Genomic DNA, 20,434 nt, shown 5'->3' on the forward strand with positions numbered 1-20,434 from the left:
AAATTAGGATTCAGCTACATCAGGAAGGGGGAAGCACACATAGAGAGGTGAAGGGTATGGAAAGGCAAGGTCGGTCAGAGTGGACATTGGCAAAAATTTTATATTTTACTCAAACAATAGCAGGTCAACTAGCTCTTAAATGCTGATGGTTTAGATGACTAGAAAGTTATGCTAGAGCTAATATACTAAGGGCCAGTATGGAACAAAGCCTTTCCTTTTTTTTTTTTTTTTTTTTTTTTTTTGCCTTTACTTTTTCATATTTTATCCCCCCTCAATCTTCCGTAAAATGTGAATTAACTGTTTTGTTAGCCAAAAAAAAAACACCGATCTGGTTACCTGTCAAGAATTACAGAATTTTTGAGTTAGTAAAGTCCTGTTTATCTAGCCAATTTATCCCTCCTCTCAGAAGGTCTTTGATTTGACCTTACTTCTCCTCTTCAAAAAACCATTTCCAAACCAAAGCAGCTGAATTTTGTTCATTATGTTGAAGCTGCACACCAAGAAGTATTAGTCTTATCAATTAGAAGATCCTGCTTCATTGATTTTCCTTGACGGAAGCTGTGTGTGTATTGGCTTTCAATGTACAGAGCATATGGTAACTGCAATCTCTTCTAGTAGAGATTCTGCTACAGCTTTTAAAGAAAAGAGATGTTTGGAATAAATAATTAACACCAAAATATATAGCTACTCTATGTTACATAGAGGTTATCGTTAACTTCAGGTACCTTTCAGAAGAATTTAAGGGAAGATATGCTTTCAATCATTCTGATGATAAAAATCCAAGTATACCTCCAGGAAAACAAATACCTGGCCAAGAATGTGTTTTTTTTGAAGTTGTCTACCATCCACTTAAAGACTTAGAATATACTGTGATACTGCACAGATAGGATGCTTGATACCTGTGACTCGTGCATAGTCCTGGGTTCTGAAAAGGGATCCCACTCAAATCCCAAGCTTTTATGGGAGGTTGATAAAGATAGGAGACCTTCCTCCCCAGGGACTTCTATAAACCATGGTCAGCCTTAAAATTGCAGAGAGACTAGTTCCAAAGGGTGTTCCTGGACTGCTTGCCCCCAAAGTCAGCTGTACAAAAAATTACTTCATTGTCAAATAATTTTGGGAAATATTGCTTAGTGGATTCCACTGGCAATGTGCAAAGCTCATTTGCATATTAATAACATGAAGAAATGTTGCTATATTCATATCTGTTTAGCTTTACTATGGACAGTATCTACCAGGTATTTCCCACAGAATCTTTCCATTTAAATGCAGTTTATCTACCTCACCCAAGCACTTTGGTGATTAATGTGCTCAAAGTCTGTTTATTTAGGAAAAAAGCAAATTTCTAAAGTTGACCAACCACATCATCCCATATATCTTTACTACTCACACTCTTTGGTTCCTACTCATCAACTACTTAGCTTCTCTTGTCTGATTTACTAAGTACAGGAGTGGTTTTAGTTTGACTTTTTTTGTGCTTTCAGCAATATTTAACAGATCTATTGCTTCCTTCTTAAAGCTTCCATTTTCTAGGCTTTTCCCTATATCCCCCTTTAGCTCTTCCTTCTCAGTCCCCTATAGCCACTCTCTTTCCTAGTCTACTTCAAGTGTGGCCCTAAACCAGCAACATCGACATCATAACCTAGGGCTACTGTTAAAATGCAGAGCCCCACACCTTACTTCAGATCTATTATATCCAATCTCTGGGGTAGAAACCGCAACCTATTTAATAAGCCCTCCAGATGATTCTGATGCTAAAGTTTGAAAACTTCCACCCTCACTCTCAAATATTCTGTTTCATCAGGGGCTTGCCCACAGTCATTTTCTCATGGCTTCAACTGCCATTGGACACAGCAGTGCCTAGTATAATACCCATCACATGGTGAGTGTTCCATAAATACTGGCTGATTCAATGAGAAATTCTGAGTATCTCTAGCTCAGCCCCAAATCCTCCAATTGGTTTTCTACATGTGATGATTTTTTAGCCTCTCAAATTCACTCTGTACAAAATTGATTTCCTTCTCTTCCTTCACTTAACCAAATCCAACAATAATGGTTAATACTAAATGTTATTCCCATGCTCCAAGGTTCACATGAGTGGTCTGAGTGGTAGTGATACCATTTTTGTCAAAGTAAAAAATCTAGACACATTCTGGTTTTTCCTTCATTTTCATTCTGTTCCATCATTTACACCCTGTCAATCCAAACAGTAGTACTCACCCACTTTTCTCCAAACCCACTCACATAATTGCATCCCCAAACTCCAGTATCTCTCCCTGATATCTGACAAAATGCTCTCTACTAGACTCCATCCTATTGGCCATCTATGAGGCACAGCAAGCTTTTTTCAACAGAGATAGGGCCACAAAGCCCTCATTAACCAATCCCTGCTGAATCCTCAATATTTACACTGCTGATAAACCCAAACTCTTTCTCATAAGCTGCAAGGCTCCCTTTTCCTGTTCTTCTTCATCACTTACCACAGTTTTCTTCTGCTCTCACATTGGCTATCCTAAACTTTTTCCAGTTCCTTGAATACAGTGTGTGCTCCCTCTGGCTTCGAGGACTTTGCACATACTCTTAACCACTTTCACTCATACTCTCCACCTGGCTATTTCCCACTCAGGAATCCATGATACCTTCTCTGCCTTGGTGTATAGGCTATTTCAACATTCATTCCTTCGATGTAATTTTTTGTTGACTTGTACCTATTTTCTAAAAGTCATTGGGAACTTCTGTATTTCAGGGATTAACACAATGCCTTGAATATAGTAAACTGCAAAAAAAGTTCACTGTCTCTTCTAGACAAGGAAACAAACAAAACATCACATCTTAGATGCTTTGATACATGAAATACTTCTATGGTGAAATAACAAGATTACATTTGTAACATAAAAACCTTACTGACCAGTATAGACAGATGTTAACTAGATTCATGTAAGAAATCTGACAAGGGGGATCTCTGGGTGGTGCAGCGGTTTAGTGCCTGCCTTTGGCCCAGGGCACGATCCTGGAGACCCGGGATCGAATCCCACGTCGGGCCCCCGGTGCATGGAGCCTGCTTCTGCCTCTGCCTGTGTCTCTGCCTCTCTCTCTCTTTCTCTCTCTCTCTCTCTATCATAAATAAAAAAATAAAAAATAAAAAATAAAAAATAAAAAAAAACACTGAGAAATCTGACAAGGGGTGTTTTTGTCTGGTACAACTGTTCAATGACACTTTTAAGGATCCAGGTTCTAGCAATGTCTGTAGTGTACCATATGGCTTGTTTCTCATTCTTGTTGCCTCTCTCAAGATGAATGCTGCTTCTCTAGGTTTCCAGTGGGAAGAAGGAAAGAAGGGCAAGGAACAAAATGCTTAACAGCTTAAAAATATCTTTTTTTTTTTTTAATTGGAAAAGAGATAGTTTGTCCCAAGGCCCACCCTAGTAATCTCCCCCAGCATTGCTCTGGCTAGAATGATGTCAGTTGGCCATCCCCAGAGAGCAGGAGGCTGCAGAGTGGAGTGAGTCAGTCTATGAATGCTGAGTACCATCACCACTATCACTGGAGCAGAAAGATGAACAAAGTGAGAACAGATGTGGTTAGACACAGAGTAAGCAGAGAGATTTTCATAGTGTGCTACAAGATTGTACTTAGCCTTAAGATGATGAGAAAGAGAAAAAAACATAATTGGATTTGTATTTTGGAAAACTCATTTTCACTACCCATACAATCACATCTGAAACTACCAAATCAGGAACTCTCAAGGGTCTCATGTAAGGAAGAGATGGCTTTTCACTCTACCATCTGTGAAGTGAGTACATCACAAACTCACCATCCTTTAAGGCAGCACCAGGGTAGGGGCTTTGGTTAAATTCTTAAAAATGGAGGAAGGCAAAGTACAGCTTAAGAAAATAAACTCAACTGAATCCATGGGGAGAATGATTCAAACTATAAACAGCAATGCAAACTAAATCCAGGTACCTGCCATGTGTCAGATATCTTCACATATTCTGAGCCACTGAATGCACCTTATAGACTTCCAACAATATAGGAAACCTCCTGTCCCAGAGCTCCAGCAGCTGTGAACTTTCCTGAGACTGCAGGAGGTCTAAACGCTTTCCTCCCTCTGACCATATTGAGGTCACTGACTTGCCTCACTGCAGACTCTGGCTCTCTTGGTGTTCCCTAGCTCCCTCCTCACATGTCCCCCATTCATACCTTTACACATTTTTTTTTTTTAAGATTGAGACATAGAGAATGAGAGAGAGGGTAGGGGGAGGAGGAGGAATAGAGAGAGAGGGAGAAGCAGACTGCCCACTAAGCAGAGAAACAGTTGAAGGTGAAGACAGTTCAAGAAATGGCTCAACCAGGACACCTGCACCCCAATGTTCATAGCAGCAATGTCCACAACAGCCAAACTGTGGAAGGAGCCATGATGTCCTTCGACAGATGAATGCATAAAGAAGATGTGGTATATATGTACAATGGAATGTTACTCAGCCATCAGAAAGGACGAATACCCACCATTTGCTTTGATGTGGATGGAACTGGAGGGTATGATACTGAGTGAAATAAGTCAATCGGAGAAGGACAATCATATGGTTTCACTCATACATGGACTATAAGAAATAGTGAAAGGGACTATAAGAGAAAGGAGAACTGAGTGGGAAAAACTAGGGAGGGAGATAAACCATGAGAGACCCCTAACTCTGGGAAACAAAGAGTTACAGAAGAGGAGGTGGGGTGGGGAATGGGGTAACTAGGTGATGGGCACTAAGGAGGGCACTTGATGGGATGAGTACTGGGTGTTATACTTATGTTGGCAAATTGAATTTAAATTAAAAAAAAATAAAGAGAATACTTATATTATTTACATGATAAAAAAAAAAGAAATTGCTCAACCATAGCCCCCGCCCCTCCCCCATTGGATTAGCAAGGGCCAGAGTAAAGCATTCCAGTATTTTTTTTTTTTTTAATTAACATCCAACTTTCTGCCACCTTAAGGAAAAAGACTGATTCTACTAGACACCTGGAAATTGAGGCTAACTTTGTAATTCAACTTCAAACATGATCTGGAAAACTAATTACAGAGTAGTAGCATTCCTTCAGAAATGTATTCCTTCCTTCTAAGACCTGTGACTTCAGTAGTTAGATAAGTCATGTCTCGTAGTTGATCCTACTAGAACTATTTTACATTGTAGTGGCAAAATTTTTTTTTCTCCAATTAAATCCAAAGCTTCTTTTAAAAGTATGGTGCATATATTTCAGGGTTTTTTGTTTTTGTTTTGTTTTTTGTTTTTTTTTTTTTTATAAAACTATTTATTTATTCATGACAGACAGAGAGAGAGAGAGAGAGAGAGAGAGAGAGAGAGGCAGAGACAGAGGCAGAGGGAGAAGCAGGCTCCATGCAGGGAGCCCAACGTCGGACTCGATCTGGGGACTCCAGGATCACACCCTGGGCTGAAGGCAGCGCTAAACCTCTGGGCCACTGGGGCTGCCCATATTTCAGGTTTTATATTACCAAACACAAAATATTGATGTTTCTTAAAATATGCTTCCTTTTCTGCTCATTATCTGAAAATTAATCAGAAACAGGATGTATTCCACTTGAGTATCAAGGGCCTGAACAGATTTAGTATAAAATTCTCTCATCTTAAGAGTTGCATCATTAATATATTGACTTTTTTTCAAAGGATCTGCCACTATTGGTAATTTTCAGTTACTTTATGCCATTAAAAAAAAAAAAAAAAAACTGTGTACCTTTCCCCTTTATTCTTTCTTTTAAAAAAAAAATTTATTTACTTGTTTTAGAGACCACACAGATGCATGCACAGGTGGCGGGTAGGGCAGGAGAGGGAGAGAGGGGGAGACAGGCAGACTCCCAACTGAGCACATAGCCAGAGGACTTCCGAGGGCTTCATTTCAGGACCTTGAAATCATGACCTGAGCCAAAAACAAGAGTTGGCCTCTCAACCAACTGAGTCACCCAGTTGCTCCTATTCTTTTATTAAAAAAAAAAAAAAAAAAAACTGGTTTGGGGGCTCCTGGGTGGCTCAGTCTGTTAAGCTTCTGACTTGATTTCAGCTCAGATCTTGATCTCAGAATTGTGAGTTCAATCCCCACATTGGGCTCCACACTGGATGGTGAGTCTACTTCACAAAACAGAATAAAGAAAACTTGTTTTAGGAGAAGGACTAGAAGAGCCTGAACGCTTGTTTCTAATCCTGAGCTCAATCACAAAGCAAATCACTCTGGTCAATCAGGGCATCCCTGGGTGTCTGTGGCCCCTTCTGTATAAACCTGGTAATATCACCTACCAGAGCATCTGAGGGATTTTTGACAAAGATGAAGCATATATGAAATCATTTGAATGCTTATAGAGATCTGTATTATTCACACAGAATACAATGTATTCTAGAAAAGCTCTCGATCAGTGGACCATGGTTACTGCACTCCTGTGACCTACATCACAGAATTTTGTCGTAATGTATTTGTATGTTTATAGCTGCATTCTACTTCTCACCATAATGCCTCATTTTAATTGTATTTCCTATGGTCGAAAAGCTGTCCTACAGTGAAAAATAAGAATTATTTTCGATTGAATTATTACAATTACTGTTTTTAAAATTAAATATTAAAAGTTCTTATAGCCATTGTACATAAGGAGAAATTTTATTAGAACATTTTAATGATGTGAAGCTGAGTTTTTCAGTAAACTTTGGAAGCATCTCAAATGGTTTTTCTAAGACTTAAATGACTTAATTATCCTGTTACTCTTCTGCTTCAAGACATCTTATTTATCTCAATACACTTTGAAAGATTTGTAAGTTAATTAAAAACACCTTTCCTAATGTAAGGCTGATAAGATACTTTGATCCTATCCTGTTTTTAATTTTTACTCAAACCTTTCAACTACAGATTTAGTGTATACAATTTCTGTAAAAACATCTACTATATAACCCAATTAGCACAGTCAGTCCTCAGTGTCAAACCAAAAGGTAAAATTAGATTTACCAAAGGTAGGACTTCGTTTTCTTATTTCAAATAAACATGTCACACAGTCCTTTGATGACCATGTCATTTTCTATTAGAGACATACAGGGAGATGGACAGGGAGACAGACAATTCTTTTTATCAGAAGACAAAAAAGGGGAAGTGCTTGAATCATCAGCATTCTCAGTTGACTCTACAACGTATTTAAATTCAGAAATTCAACACATGACCTAATTCAATCATCTCTGGTTGCCCTCAACAGAATAGGTCTAAATCTCAAAGCCCTACCAATGAGCCCTGGCACGACTTGGGAGGGTGAAAGGTGTTTCCTTTGCGAAGTGGACAAAAACTGGGAAAGAACTGGTTCCAACTGAAGGTGGGTGTGAGACTCGAAGTGATTCATTTACTTTCTCCTGAAGGGTTTACAGGTTAAGTAGGGAGGCATGCCACATACATAAAAAACCTACCTAAAATAAGGAGATGTGTTTTGGGAAGCAGTGCTCACACTCTCTGGGGACAGATCGATCAGTGCTCCAATTTTAGATGTTATTTGCCAGCTGTAGGAATTTGTGCAAGCCACTTAACCCTCCTGCATCTCACTGAAACAGCAGTACCTAGCTCCTCTGAAGAGTGTGGAATTGGAAGAAAATGTAAGTAGAAACACTTAGCACCTGCTGTAGCAAATGCTCAATAAACCCTCAGCTATACACAAAGGCCTAATGATTGTATAGTTTTAAAGTGCTTCTATGCAAGAAAGAGATCTAAGAGGAATCACTCCCTCCCTCTGCCAGTCAGAAACGGCTCCCTGCAGGAAGCCGAACTAGGCATCCTGAGATTTAGGTGAAGAGAAGAGGCAAAAGACATGCTGGACCACTGCTTGGAACCTTATTCATTATAATAAAACAGTAGCATGATATATGCTTTATGTATGTTTTTAAGAATTGGTTATCACAGGCTTCGGTAACCTTGTACTTGGCTTTTTATTTTTACTACCCTCATAGGCTTGGACTTCTGTTCTCTTATGGTTCCCCTCTTTTCAGATTGGAGCCCTGTGGTAATGCCCACTACTTCTGTCTCCTTTTTATATTCTTTAAAGAGATTCCTAATTCCACTGTTGTGTCTACCCATAATTCTCCTGGGCTCAATTAAATGGCCAAGCACACACTGGCAATTCTATTCCCCTGCTTCCCAGGAAAGGACAAGTCTTTGAAATAGTTATGTGGCTGACGAGCACAGTCATGGTTCAATCCTGTTCTTTCCTTTCTCATGCCATCAATTCATGCAAACTTTTTCACCCAATTTACAGAGTCATATATGTAACTAACATTTAACAGAGCTAACATTTCTTCCCTACAGGTGGAGAGAAGAAATCAAAATGAAACTAGAATAGATTTTAGGTCTTGGGTTATGCGAAATCTATCATATTGTCTTCCAATACTGGATCAATGAACCTTGTATGTATGCATTCCAAATTATGTAAGTTATTATTCAAAAACCCAAGAATTACATTTATTGTTTTGTATTCCTTTCTGTTACAAGCAACCAAGTATTCTCTATAGGTTTATTATGCCTCACTGTCACAGTATCTGCTCAAAATAAATGTGCTACTTTGCCCAAATTAGACATGCTTAGAAACACTTTTAAGAACAAAAATTGTGCTTAAGTGCATTTACATCAGCCTCTCATCCCATCTTTAGAGAAATAGCAAACAACTCTATTGTGCCAGTTTTCAAAAAACATTTTTTAAAGCAAGCTTTGGCAAATTAGATAATTATTAAGCAAAACAATACGGTGCCCAACATGATGCATTAACAGTTTCTAATGTTATTGAACCGAACGACAAGAGAGGCACTTTGTTCTTACTTACTTGGCAGACAATTATTCTTTGCTCCAGCAATACTTCATGTGCATACTTCCAAGGAAGACTCATGAATGCAAAGGTTCATTAAGGGAATGAGAGAATCGATTGTAAAATGGAAAAGGCCGGGTGAGGTCATATTTCAAAGAGATGAATATGGTACACTCCATTATGTTGTAATCAGCCTCTCTCTTTCATTCCACAAACTGTAATAGTTTATCCTAATTTTTAAAAAATCAAAAAAAAAAAACACACACACACACACACACACACACAATTCTTGCAGCCTTCTGACTACCTTTGTCCTAAAGCCAGTGAAGGAGTCACACACGCTGCAGGCATTTTCCATTTACCATCGTCCTTGGAGTCCACCAAACCAATGTTACTGACCATTTTTCTCCTTAATAAGAAAAACATTCAAATGCTACTATTATTGCTGCCCTGGCAAACCACACTTAATAGATGGCACTTGCCCTGTACATGACACTTACAACATCAATCAAGACTGAATTTTATTTCAATTTATTATGATTGCTGCCCAAATGAAAAAATGCTTATATCGTAAAAGTGTCTTACAATATAAATGTGCCAATGATGTAATCACAGATTTCAGGCAAAAAATCCTGATTTGGGTTAAACATTTGGCCATCCCTCCTCCTAAATTTTTCATTGAAGTTAAACTTAACAAAATAATGTGACTATTAAGAGGTGATGTTGGTACAAAGCAGAAGTCACATGTTAAATATTTTATATCTTTATGAAGGAGCTTTATTATATTTTCCTTCTTTAAGAAGGGAGTTGATATTTCCAAATGATCTGGGATAAATGACTTTAATTTCACTTTCATTGAAGGCTCATCAGCAATTTTTTTTAACCCCTTGAAATAACCATTCATCAGGAGAGCAACACTACCCAGCTTTTTCATCTAGAATTTATCCTTGGCCACAGCTGTCGGCTGCCAGAAACTCCTCCAGGTCCTACTCAGTTCCCACTGGGCTTTTGTCCCCAGATGTCAGGAGATGCTTTTCACCAATGGCAAAGAAAATCATAGGACATTCTGCCTCCCATAGGACTGATCGGCGAGTGAATCTTTCTACAAATAGCCAGGCAGTTTCCTCAAGAAGTAGTTAGATCTGGGAAATAATTAAGTACCTATTCTCCGTACCTCTAGAGTGGTTCTCAAACCTGAGCATACCTCAGAATCACCTAGAAAACTTGTTACATTTTCTGTTACATATGGTAGGCCCAGTTTCATGGGTATGTAACCTTTGACATTGCACAGGACCTCATGCTTGATTTTAATGTTCTGCTGTTATTGTCTTGAAAATTTTAATCATTTCTGAACTAGGGGCCCCACATTTTTATTTTGCACTAGGCTGCACAAAGGAAGTAGCTAGTCCTGATAAAGAGTCAGGGGTGAGGCAGAAGAACTTGCATTTCTAACAGGATCACAGGTGATGCGGATGCTGGTCTAGGGACCACACTTAAAGCACTTTGTGCAGGAAGTCAGAATGCTAAACGCTTGATTTTCCAAGCCACCTCAATCGAGAGGTGGTTCTAAAACAAAAGTTTGGCCAGTGGATTGTGACTAGAATTTTACTGAGAAGGGCCTCCCATCCTGAGTCTGCACGATCCTTCCAAAAAGTAACTTCTCCATCCCTCCCATTTAGAACACACTAGTGGGGCCAACAGAACAGCCATCTTGTAACGAGGAAGACAAAAGCAAAATGTTCAACGTAGTACAGCAGAAAGCTAAAAAAGTGGCCATCGTAGTATGAGTTTCTACTTCAAGGGGAGGAAGAATCCTAGGCAGTAGAACTGATAAGAAATCTGTACTTCTATTATACACAAGTAAAAAGTAGAAGTACTGAACCCAAACCCTTATCAAAACAAAACACGGTTAACATCCAGGCATCTTGTCTTCCAATGTTATTTGTTTCATACATAGGGTTATTTTTGGATGTTGCTGTGCTCAAACCATGTAATCATACTACGTATCAAATTCATCTTGATATAATCAGAAAAACCATTAATACCAGAGCTATCGTCTAACTGTACTTATGATGACGGTGATCTGCAATTGTGCTTAACAATTTGCAAGGCTACTTCAAAAGCATTAAATCTACAATCTTTTGAGTGAGGCACGGGAGGGATCAGTGCCTCAACCCAGTCAGGACACATCAGAGTTACAGAGATGTCTGAGGGTATCCAGCCAGCCAACTCAGAGAAGGGCCTCAGATTCTAGCTTGGACCCTCAGCTCATGCCTTTCCACTCCAAAGTGAAAACTAATCTATTTTTAAGGCCACAGAATACCAAATAAACCATGAGGCTTGAAGTCTTTACATCCTCCATTTGTCCTAGGTACAAAGTTTGACTTTCTCAGAGCCTATTTTATTTTCTCCTACTTCTAACAGATGCCTTTTGGAAAGCAAAGTTCCATGAGTATGTTTTGGAGGACTGAATTCCATACATTTCTTCTCTGCAACTCACAGTGTAAACACTAGGAAGTTAAGGTTCTTAAAAGTCCTGTAGTTTTTGTTTGTTTAAGCTTTATTTAAACCAAAATTTATCACAGTTACTTGACAAAACAAGACTTTCTTAAACAGGAAAACTAGTCAACAGCTCTCAGAACATTGTATTCTATGGAGCACACTGAGGTATTCTCTAGATAAAAGTCCTTCCTGGTTTTAAGGTTTTATTGAGTGAAACAAATGGAAGACCAAAAAAGAATGACATCCACAAATTATCAAGTATTAATCTCCTAGCCAATAATATTTAACCTAAGAACCTAATTTATATTTTAAACTATAGCCTTATATTTTTAATGCCCTTCTAGAGTATGTAGTTATGGTATTTGCAAGGATTGAAAAACTTGGTCACTTCGATGAAAATTTTTTTAAAGGAGAAGTAGGGTATTCAAGTCAGGAGCAGTCTTTCCCTTTGCAAAAGGATAATTCAGACAGAAGAGATTTCTTTTGAAAAATGTCATGATCAAGAACTGCACATGCTGCCCAAAATTAATAGCTTCAACTTGAGTTGCAGAAATCACCCTGAGCATTTCACTCCATATATTTATTTTACTATTAGGTTTCTCAACACAGTTTACTTCAGTCACATTTAATTGAGTTAAACAGCTATGCCTAAGGTTAGAAATTATGAAATGATGGATACGGACAACTACCCAAAGTGGCAATGCCCTGCTTTATGGAAGAGGAGAGGCAGGGCATGGTGCTGGCTTTACACGTTTATTTAATTAGCAGCAGTGTAATTTAGCCCTAAGTGTCAGAGACAGACATCAGGGATGCCAAATCAGACAGTCTCTGACTTGCAGCCATTTTCTATGAGCTAAACTTACAGACAATGGCTTCCCACTCAGACAAATTGAGACTCATTTTCCTGGCAGTGTGGCCTGTAGTTGGATATGAAGGGTTAACCTCTGGGCAAGTTTAAGGTGCACGTCGTTTTTCTAGGTTAGTTTCCATAACAGCTCAAATTTGGTATTAGATGTATCTAAAAGAGGTCTGTTTTCCACTGGGGGAGTAGATACTGCCACACTCTACATCTCAGTCATTCAAATGAGATGGTGTAGACTATTCAAGCATGCTTTGGCAGATGAGTCAGAGAGGGAATGTGAATCCTTTTTTTACAGTCCCCTTTTTATTATAGTAAAATAGGCATAAAATTTTCCAGTTTTAATGAGTTTTTAAGTGTACAGTTCAGTGACATTAAGCACATTCACAATGTGGTACAACTATTACCACCACCTATCTCCAGAACTTCCTCATCCCAAACTGAAACCGTACCTGTTGAATTTTAACTTCCCATCCCCACTCCTCCTAACCCCTGGTAAACACTGTTGAGTTGTTACTACCTTTTGGCTAATATTAATAATGCTCTTATGAACATGGGTGTACAAATAATCTGAGACCCTGCTTCCAATCATTTGGGGCATACCTAGGAATTGACTTGCTGGATCATATGTTAATTCTATGTTTAACTATTTTGGAGAAGCCTACATACTGTCTTCTAATACAGATGCACCATTTTACATTCCCATTAGCAATGGACAGGCATTCCAGTTTCTCTATATCTTTAACAGCACTTATTTTCTTTTTGTTTTTTTTTTTAATAGTTTTGTTACTGTGGAATGGTAGTTTTTTTTTTTTTAAGATTTTATCTATTTATTCATGAGAGACGCACACAGAGAGAGAGAGAGAGAGGCAGAGACACAGGCAGAGGGAGAAGCAGGCTCCATGCAGGGAGCCTGACGTGGGACTCGATCCAGGGTCTCCAAGATCAGGCCCTGGGTGCTAAACCGCTGAGCCACCCGGGCTGCCCAACAGCACTTATTTTCAATATCCATCCTAAAGGGTTCAATTTCTTTTGACGGGCCTAACTGTAGGGATCAAATGGGAAAGAGAGAATTTGCATACAGAAAAAGAAAAATGGTGTACTTGTCACTAATGCACAAATGCATGGTGTTTTTTAAAGATTTATTTACTTGGGGAGAGAGAAGGGGCAGAAGGAAAGAGAGAGAGAAACTAAAGCTGACTCCAAGCTGATGCAGGGCTCAGTCTTACAATCCTGAGATCAGACCTGAGCCAAAGCCAAGAGTCTAATGCTTTAACAGGCTGTGCCACCCAGGCTCTCTTCTCGAGTGCATTTTTTTAAATAGATTTTATTTATTTATTCATGAGAGAGAGAGAGGCACAGAGACACAGGCAAAGGGAGAAGCAGGCTCCATGCAGGGAGCCAGATGTGGGACTCCATCCTGGGACTCAGCAACTTTTGAAAAATGCATTCCCAATCTACCTGGGAGCTGCCTGTAATCTAAGTAGATGGATCATATCTCCATTTGCTCTACTTATTTAATAAATTAGCTGTGTGATATTAGCTCACAAATGTCTTAGCTTCAGTTCCTTTATCTTAAATGGTTGAGTAAATCAAATAATTCTTAGGAAAGCACTTAGCATATCACCTGGTAATCAATAGTCAGTTTTACTTTTCCTAAGTGTTATAAAGGGGATTAAGTCCTATATGATTCATTTTCATCTTACTTAACTCAGTAAAATAGATAAATTAAGTACATCTTCCTGGCTAAAGGAAAGAGAAAAACTGGCCTCTCCATCTATGTTCTTCAAGTTAATTGAAAGGATACTTCTTTGAGAACCCTCACCGACTCTCTTCTTATCCATTAACTTAGCACAAACCTCTGCCAGAACTTGTACTGCATGTTTTGTTCTCACTGGATACCGGCCTCCATAAGGGCAAGTACTACATCCTTCTTACATGTTTCTCTGGCCCCTAACACCTATTTGATGTTACTCTACCAATATGCCCAATAATTGAATTACTTTTCTTATTGATATAAATTCATCACTGCTAGCCAAAAGCAGATGAAGGCCCAGAACTTTCTGAATAATTATCATCGAAAAGCACAGGTTTACATTAAGTAGACTAAAACTGTGATTGTTCTTAACCTTTTGGAGTCACTGGCTTGTTTGAAAAGCAAATATGTTCAGACATTCCTCCTAGAAAATGCACATGATGGCATACATAAAACTATTGTATACATGCATTTATTTTTATTTTGCTAGGGTAAGAGCTTTAGAGTCAAAAGCCCTAACTTATTCATCTCTCCTAGTACCTTACAGAGAGTGTAAAAAATTAAACTGTGAATAAGATTTTGAACATTTAAAGTATTAGACCATGTATTCTGAATGCTCATTTTATTCCTCTACTTCGAGGACTCTGTTTACTTAGCAAATCCGAGTAACCATACATTAATAATGTCCTTTCAAATAAAACAATCTTTTCCAATGGGGCTACCTCATTGTCTGCCAAGGTCAAGAGAGCAAACGGGTTTACACAATCTTTCAACAAGGTTCAGATGCAAATTAATCCCATGCAAATGGGGAAAAACCTTTGTGAAGTTGTCGTTAAGTGGTTGTCCTTACTGCAGCTCAAGGGGTCTCCCTCTTTTGGGTAGATATGTAAAGGACTCTAGCCCTTGTTGACTGAATGTCACCCTGTTATTACATGTCTAACAATAGAAAATACTTAGAATTTTATCAATCAGCTACTCTGAATGTGACCACTATGAAAACACGAAGAATACCATCCTGATTGGAAAGCAACTGCCACAAGATCACTTATCCCAGAGAAAGCCTCAGATCTCTAACATCTGTCCCTTTATTACAATGGGCCAACTGAGGAATGCCTGTGTGGTTCAGGGGTGGAGCGTCTGCCTTTGGCTCAGCTCATGATCCAGGGATCCTGGGATCAAGTCCCACATCAGGCTCCCCACAGGGAGGCTACTTCTCCTTCTGCCTGTGTCTCTGTGTCTCTCTCTGTCTCTCATGAATAAATAAAATCTTTTTAAAAACCCTAAAACAATAGACCAATTGAACTTAACATTATGCTTTCAGTGTACATCTTTTGAATTACTTTAAAGCATACAGGATATGAATATATGCTAGAATTTTATCAATAAGAAAACAATCAAATTCCCTAGGTAAATCTTTGGCAAAATCAAACTCTGGGTTTTGAGTCACTGACTACTTTAACAAGGAAAGGATTATGTCTTTGTCATTCTCCCTGGAAAATGCTCATAGGAAAATTTCAAAAAGCCACATATTTTGCCTATCAAGATTGCAAAGTTTAATTTGCAGTTTAAGTTTAAAAGCAAGTTTCTTTTATTTGGTCTCAAGCCTTCTCCATAAGTTTCCTCCAGCTGGTTTATTTGGTCTCAAGCCTCCTCCATAAGTTTCCTCCAGAGGGAAATAATTGACCAGTTTATGCCATCAATTGAGCTAAGTTTTAACCTGTTCCCTTGGATAAAAACGTACCATCTCTAAGAACCCTCAGCCCTCCAACTGCAACTTATTTTCTCTCTAGGACAGCAGCAGGTGTAAGGTTAAAGAAGGCCACCCACACTGTTCTTTTTTCTAAGATCGCAGTCAAGGGAACTGGAGAAGGGGTGTCCATCTCTAGGACCTGGTCCAGCTGACTACTTTCAGCAGGGATGGCTTTCCCCACCTTCTGTCTCCTCATGACTTCTTACTCCCTCAGCGGTCTAGCAGGGCTACTTCTGGGCCTTGTAAGTCTCCTTGGCAGCCCTCCACTCTCCTCACACCAGTGATCCCCTCAGGCAGGCTCTCGGCCACTGTCTTATCTACTTCTTTAGATGCACCTCCAGAATCAAAGGTAACTCAAAAGCACTGAAATTTAGGGGTATGCACCCAGCTGTGGGCAGTCTGAGATGGGATGCTCCCCAGCGTCAATTGTAGGTAAAGAAGGTAGCTGTTTTTAATTCTTCAATTAACCTAATTCTAGAATGTTTGACTGCTTTGTTCCTCATTTCTCCTAAGCCAGGAAATGGTCAGACTGTTCTTTGCTCTCCCCTGTGTCCTTGCCTGACTTATCTTCCACCCACCCCCCCGCCCCATTAATGCCTAATGTTTAATTAGCTGTACAGAAAAATTCTGATTGAGGCAAATGTTCATTAGCATTAACTATATACTTATAGTGGGGGGCGGTAAGTAAGCAGCAGGCAACATTGACTGGATGTTTACCATATGCTGAGAAAGGCAGGTAAAGCACTTAAATCATTATAATACAACTAACTTCTAAGAGAGCTGTTGTGATTCTTATCATTTGGGAGATGGAAAACTAAAGCATGGAGAGCCTAAGTAACTTGACCAAGACCACTCAGTAAGCCCTCAGAGAAGACAGGCAGCCTGGGCTCCAGAATCCATGGTACTAACTGACACATACACCATAAGGTACCTCTTGCAGGACTGACCCAGACAGAGCCTGGCTTCAAAGGCACTCTAGGTGAAAAACAGAAATGTGCAGATAGAGACTTCTATGGCAAGATGTCACCGGATATCATTCAAAATGGAGATTTACAGTCCTTGGTAAATTTTTTTTTTAATGTCCAGGACTTCATTTGCTAAAAATCAAATTTTATGGACTGTATGGTCACAACTTTGCAGACAGATGTAACGGCACTAAACCTTCCCATGCCCTTTGTAACTGGGTTACTTTACTCAGAAGTGTTAAGCCACAGTTCACAGAGGCTGCTGATGGGCATGCATCCAATACCTCAAGAATTCCCATTTCACAGAAGAAATGGAGGCTTAGCAGCATTAGGTAATTTGCTCAGGTCACACAACTGATAACTAAATCCAAACTCAAACCACATCCATCAGATGTGAGAGCCTCCATCAATGCACGAAACACTACTGAAGCATTTAGGCAGCACTAACACAAACAATTCTTCACCCAGGAAGACAGAACACAAAACTCCCTACTCAAGAACTGGTTTAAGGCCAGATAGTCCATTTTTCTGTTCAGCTAGGTCTTCCTACATCCTACAGGGGCTCACATTTCAAGGCTATATTAAAATGGAAATATAGATAGCAAAGTCCCATTTCTCCTTGGTGCTACCCAAAAACCCCAAGTCTAAATTCTCAGAGTGTGAAATCTGATCACCAAGAGGGTAGGTCCTGAGTGTCCTGGAATCTACCATTAGTTACTGTGAGAGAAATATCTAAGGAACTTCAATGCCAGGGACTTGACAAGTTAATAGTGCATGCAGGTTGAGGCTCAGGACAAACTGGAAATAAAGGAGTCAGCATAGTTGTCATTGAGCCACGAGACACCCCACTAGCAAGGCAACTACTTATAGAGGACAGAAAAACGTTAACCTCAAAGAATGAAAAAAGTACATCATTGTTAACACAAACAGAAGTAAACCAGTCACACTTGGGTTACCTGAATTCTTCACTCTTTTCATTTGGTACCGCAGGGCGGTGATAAATATAATTGTTGAGTGTACTGCTTACCACATTAAAATACCAATGTGCTATACAAATACTCATTATTAAAATTTTCTAAAAAAAAAAACAAAAAAAAATTTTCTTTCATGGCAATCCAAACTTTTCAGAGTTTTTTTCTTTTACATTCTTACTCTTAATCTGAAGTTAACTTTGAATGGTTTGCCAAAAATCTCAACTCCTTTACAAGGTAACTAAATACATTTGAAGAGGGGAGAAAGTAGAAAGTTAAAATTTAAAAGCATTCCAAGCCAGTGCTTGGAAGATCACCAAAACTTGTCAACAACTTCTACCATATAATGTCATTGATGTAAAAATTTATTTTGAAATAGTCAAATTGTGATTGGTTTCTGATGTTTCCTGAGCTGACTATCCCTCCTTTAACAAATAAAAGGTAACGAAAAAAATGTTAACAGTGTAGTAAGGAGATGTGGCAAGCACATGGTTTTTCCAAAAGTCAAGATTTCTCTCCCCCCTTGGTTCCAAAAGTCAAGATTTCTCTCCCCCCTTGGTTCACCAGTGGAAAAACCCTGATTTGAATACATGAAGTTGACAATCATATTGGTGAAATTCATCTGCCCCTAGAGGAGTTAGTGAAGAAAAGCAGAACTACTAAAAGAGATGATGGGATCCCTGGGTGGCGCAGCGGTTTAGCGCCTGCCTTTGGCCCAGGGTGCGATCCTGGAGACCCGGGATCGAATCCCACGTCGGGCTCCCGGTGCATGGAGCCTGCTTCTCCCTCTGCCTGTGTCTCTGCCTCTCTCTCTCTCTCTCTCTCTCTCTCTATCTCTCTCTCTCTGTGTGACTATCATAAATAAATTTAAAAAATTAAAAATAAATAAATAAAAATAAAAAATAAAAGAGATGATAATGCTTTGTGGTAACGGACCCACATCAGCAGTGTGAGAAGAGGAAGTAAAACGAAACAATACAGCCGTTCCGTGGATTTTGATGAATCCACAACACGCGGCTTGGATTGTGTGCAGTAAGGTTTTATATAGTCCAACACACTGCTATCACTTCCTGCCCTCAGCAGATTGTCTGATTTTCTATTTGCAAAATTCCCAATAATTCTATTATCCAATTAGAGAAGGAAATTTACAAAATTATCAGGAGGAAATTAGTCTGACAGTTGCTGTTTTCTAGTTAAATAAGATCCAGGACTGTCAGCTGTAAAGTAAAGTGAACTTACTATAAATGAAGTTAAACCAGAGGTCTGAGGTAAAGTTTCTCCACACACACCGGTGATGGTAACCCTGTGGAGATTAACCTCCGTGGTCCAAAACAAGAATATGGGCACCCCCCACCTCCCTCACTTCTGGCTAGTCCCTTCTTCCTATCACTGACCGTTCCTCCCTCATGTCAGCCCATAAAACATGGGATATATACACAAGACTGTTTTATACCTATCAATGGATAACCCTTCTATTTCCGTCACTATAAATCATAAGGCCAACATTTATTGAGCACTTTAGATGCCAGAGATCTCATAATTTCCAAACCATTGGAATTAAATTCTATGACCATCCTCATTTATTATTTATTTATTTATTTATTTATTTATTTATTTATTTATAATTGACATAGAGAGAGAGAGAGAGGCAGAGACACAGGCAGAGGGAGAAGCAGGCTCCATGCCAGGAGCCCGACGCGGGACTCGATCCCAGGACTCCAGGATCACGCCCTGGGCCAACGGCAGGTGCCAAACTGCTGAGCCACCCAGGGATCCCCTATGACCATCCTCATTTTACAGACTGCATAAACACATCAACAAAAAACTTGATTGTTAAATTTCAGGTTGTCAGTACTTAAATCTGACTTCGACAGATAACTGGGCCTTAGCTTCAAACCACTATGCATGACTGGTAAAAGAAGAGGCTATGACTGCCCAGGTTCAGATTTCAGCTCCACCACTAGGATCTGTGTAAGTTACTTCTCTGGCTTTTTTTTTTTTTTTTTTTAAGATTTTATTTATTTATTCATGATAGTCACAGAGAGAGAGAGAGAGAGAGAGAGAGGCAGAGACACAGGCAGAGGGAGAAGCAGGCTCCATGCACCGGGAGCCCGACATGGGATTCGATCCCGGGTCTCCAGGATCGCGCCCTGGGCCAAAGGCAGGCGCCAAACCGCTGCGCCACCCAGGGATCCCTACTTCTCTGGCTTTAATTCTCATAGGGTTATGGTGACAGCTTATCAATATATAGGAAGTATTTACTTAGCAGCTACCCAGAACTACCCAAGTATTTGCTATTCTACTTAAGCTTCATTACTGTTATTATGGTGTAAAAAAAAAAAAAAAAAAAAAAAAAAAAAACTTCATATCCTATGTAAAACAGCCTATCTTTCAGGTTTCAGGGTGTGGGAAAAGGATTATAGATGGCTATTCTGGTGATACCACGAATAAAGCTTTCTTATCCTTAAAAATGAAGACTCATGGTAGTTTAAGCACTAATAGAGTCCTATAATATAGTATCCAACATGTGCCTGTATCCCATGGGCACCTAACAATGCTGATGAACCAACTAGTGATCTAGCACACGTGGACCAAGATCTAGAGAAAAGCCACTAGGGGTATGTACACTGCCTAAATCTGTACTGCACTGGCCTGTCCTCTGTAGTGGTCAGCCTTCTCCTACACATTCCACAAGTACTAATGCCACAGTCAAAGCACTGCTGGCAGAACCAAAGCCTACCAGAGTTGCTACGAGTCAACAGTGTCCTTTCTCCCAAGTAGCTAGCTGCAAGGTTATATTACAATGC

This window comes from Canis lupus, chromosome 23 (assembly GCF_011100685.1).
Source record: "Canis lupus familiaris isolate Mischka breed German Shepherd chromosome 23, alternate assembly UU_Cfam_GSD_1.0, whole genome shotgun sequence".
NCBI lineage: Eukaryota > Metazoa > Chordata > Mammalia > Carnivora > Canidae > Canis > Canis lupus.